We start from the raw sequence: 3822 nt of genomic DNA on the forward strand, positions 1-3822 counted from the left end.
CCCCCGCGCCGCTGCAGTCTTGGGCCCGCTTCGCCGGAGAGCGTGATGATAATAATAATAATAATAAAAACACTAGCATTTCGGGCCCGCTTTCTGTTCCGGCAGCCACCCGGCTTGCCCAGGCCTGTGTCCGGGCCTGCTTGTGCCAGCCCAGCACCGCCCTGATCCCACCTTGCACCGCCCAGATCCCACCTCGCACTGCCCAGATCCCACCTGACCACCCAGATCCCACCTCGCACTGCCCAGATCCCACCTGACCACCCAGATCCCACCTGACACTGCCCAGATCCCACCTCACACCACCCAGATCCCACCTGACACTGCTCAGGTCCTGCCTCACACCGTCCTGATCCCACCTCACACCACCCAGATCCCACATTGGACCACCCAGATCCCACCTGACACTGCTCAGGTCCTGCCTTGCACTGTCCTGATCCCACCTCATGCCATCCTGATCCCACCTCGCACGTTCTGGACCAGGCATCGTGCTGCCCAGATCCCATCTCCTGTACCCAGATCCCACCTGGCGCCGTCCTGCATTGAGCACTGGATCTAGCACGGGGCTCCCCCTGGGTCTGGAAATCTGGCAGCAGGGGAGCAGCAACGAACACTGCCCCCACTGCCACGGGGAGTCTTGAGCGGTGACGTGGCATCCAGCTTGCGGGCCGAGGGGGTCAGACTAACTCTGGGGTAAGACATAGCCCCTTTCTATGCCTCTACAGGGTCAAGCCTCATCCTGCTTGCAACCGCAAGGCACTACCGTAATACAACCAAAACTATCCGCAGCCAGCGCACTCCACGTGGGGTTTCAGCAACGCCTTTCGACTGTCAGCGGCCTGAAGATGTAGCTGAGACTTGGAAGAGTCAGTAAATAAGAGCTAAGACAAGGTTGCACGGCTATAGAGGGAAACTAAAAGGAGACGAGGCATGGTTGAATTCTCTGAACACAGGGTGGGAACCAGGAGCTGCCCAATTCCTAATCACAGCTGTGTTAGCCGCTACTTGTAACCTCAGGTAATGGAGAGTGTCTAGCCCAAGTGGCATGAGGAACCAACAGACTGACCTCAGACGAGTCACTAAACTTCTTTGCCCCACTTGCTCCATCTGCCTATGATATGATAGTTTGGAGGATTAATACTTGATATGACTCTGAAAGTGTAAATATTCTTAAACACTGGTGCATAGTCCCTGCAATGGGGACATTAAAAGTATCTGTGAAAGTTATAGAAAGAGCTAGTATTTAAAATTAAAATGGTATAATAACAAAACCACCACGACAATAACAACAAACAGAACCATTTTCTCGCGGCTCCTTGTAGGGCCTTTTTAATTCCGGGTGCTGAATTCACAGGTGCGATTCCTGTTGTTGCGGCTGCTGTCTCACATTAGCCCAGCAGTTTTACGGTGTACTGCTTTCTTTTGCTCTCAAGAGCTAAGGGGTCGCTCAAAGTTAACGGTAGATGCATCTAAAACAAAACAAAATATTTCTTCACAAGGTTTTGAATCAGTGAGTTGAATGTACCAATGCAGGAGGTCAGGGTATTATATACTCTAGCCAGGTTTAATAAGGGCCCCAATAGTTTTGTGAGCAGAAAAAAGCATTTACAGTTACAAAGACAAAAAGCTATTGAAGCCAATACTCCAAGGTGTTAAATGACAGCCCTAGGGTCAGAAGGCTCCCTCTGTCATGAAGAGCATTGCACAATTGCCAGGTGTAATAAAGGATGTTCTACTTTCTTCTGAAATCATGGTGGTAGGGCATGGGTCTTGGCAGACTATTTATCTGATTCAGTATTGGAAATATGACAGCTGTGTATAGTGCCATGCAGAGGACCTTATGCACTAGTTAAACCTTTTATTAAGGTTTCAACTTGAGAAACAGTGGTACAGAAGGGCTGATACAGGTCTACCGACACATGTCATCCATAACCCATAATTAGCTAGGAAGGTCCTGGTAGTGGTCCATACTCCACTGTTGTATTTTAAGAAAATTGCAAAGAAAATTACAACACCAATTTGCTTAGTACCTTCCCTGACCCTATTGTTTCCTATTCACAGAACCACTGGAGTGCAAATATTCTGATTTCTAACACATGCAGCATCTTACTTTCCTTGTTAGGTCAGCATGATGGAAAAAAATATCCCCTGAATTGCAGACTTCAGAGTGCTCTTAGGCACCACTGAGGAAGTATGTACATGTATAGTAAAGAAAATGAGCACATGAGCATTGATGAAAATGCATGATGTACTAATAAAAAATTTAAGTGTGTGCTTAAAACAAATGCTATGCAATAGAAGGAATAATCTTCTAAAGCTTCTTAATGAAAAATGCAGATCCCGATGATAAGGTAATGTATTTATACGTGTCTTCAGAAAAATTCTCATAATTAAACTCAAGTTCATACTAATCTTTGGGCAAGCATGCATTAGTAGCACTCTATATTATTAAATTTCAGTTTTCCATTTTGAAATGTTTTACAAACAAAGGGGCCAGCCCTACAAATCCTTAGAGATACGGGAATTATACAGAAGTTAAGGGGCTCACAACTAGATCAAGTATGGCGATCACTTCAGACACGTACTGAAATAGAGGCACCTCTGCTGTTAAACTTGACAGCTGTTGGACTATGCCCAATCACCGAGCACTGAGGTACTCACTGAGCACTCGGATATTCAGTTTAAGATTTTTGGTTTGGACTGACTCTATAATGACTTGGAAGGCTAATCCTGATGAGGTTTGTTAACAAGGTTGGCTCATTCCACATTGCAAGGGAGCCTAAACGAGTTATTCATCCACATGCTACTGGAATTGATTAGGAAATGGATGCCTGACTCTCTTTGCAGCCTTTGAGATGCCCATCCTAAATACAGATATGCATCAGCAAAAAGAGTGTTGCAATTTTCACTAAAAAAGGGAGGGAAGGTTATACCTAAATGGAACTTTTTGCTTACATTTTAAGCACAGTAAGATGACAAATCAGCGTTTTGCTATGGAAAGAACAGAGTATCTGGATGTGCAAAGCATTTGGCTAATGGTGGGGCAAATCTGCTCCCAAATGGGTGCATGTGTAGACACCTGCCCAGGCTGGGTTTACTCCAGAGTACCTTGCTCTGGAGTAAACCCATCCAGCAGCATTTGCACATGTAGATGTGCCCTTTGTCAGACAGTAGTAAGCTTCAACCTGTTCTTACCTGTTGCATCCAAGCACGTGTGCGACAAGGATCCTTGTTTAAAATCTTCACTTTCATCTAGAGCTACCTTTTCTTTTACTCTCTTACGGAAACTTTCTGCTGTTAATAGCAGATATCTTTAAGTCAGTTTGTATAGTGATAGAAAGCAATTGTTGTTTCCTTTTTAATTTATTTGTTGCTCTATTAATTATAACTTGGTTCCTAACAGCACGTGTTACCTTTTAGGCATTTCAGGCGGCAGTTTGTATGAAGGACCAAGTTATGATGGTACTATATCTCTGCATGCCAATTTTTTAATAGACCCCTGTATCATGGTACATAATTAGGCCACTGCAGAAGTAAAACTATTTGATAGCTTAAGCAAGGAGCAGTTTGGGGGTTAGATAAACAGTTCCCTTTTTGTGTTTTCTGCATCGTTATCTAACTTATCATGCCATCATTTGCAAAGTACCTATCACTTACGCACTGGGCAGTTATAAAAGAAAGAGGGAACTGCCTGAAGGGCAGGTTTAACAAACAGAACAAAGACTCTCAAAGGAACTTTTAGGATCCAGCAGGGAACCTTGAAGAACATTTTCTGGAGGACTGCAAGGACATCACTTCTGCAGATCACTTTGTCTCCATTGCACT

This window comes from Alligator sinensis, unplaced genomic scaffold, assembly GCF_000455745.1.
Source record: "Alligator sinensis unplaced genomic scaffold, ASM45574v1 scaffold984_1, whole genome shotgun sequence".
In the NCBI taxonomy this organism is placed as follows: domain Eukaryota; kingdom Metazoa; phylum Chordata; order Crocodylia; family Alligatoridae; genus Alligator; species Alligator sinensis.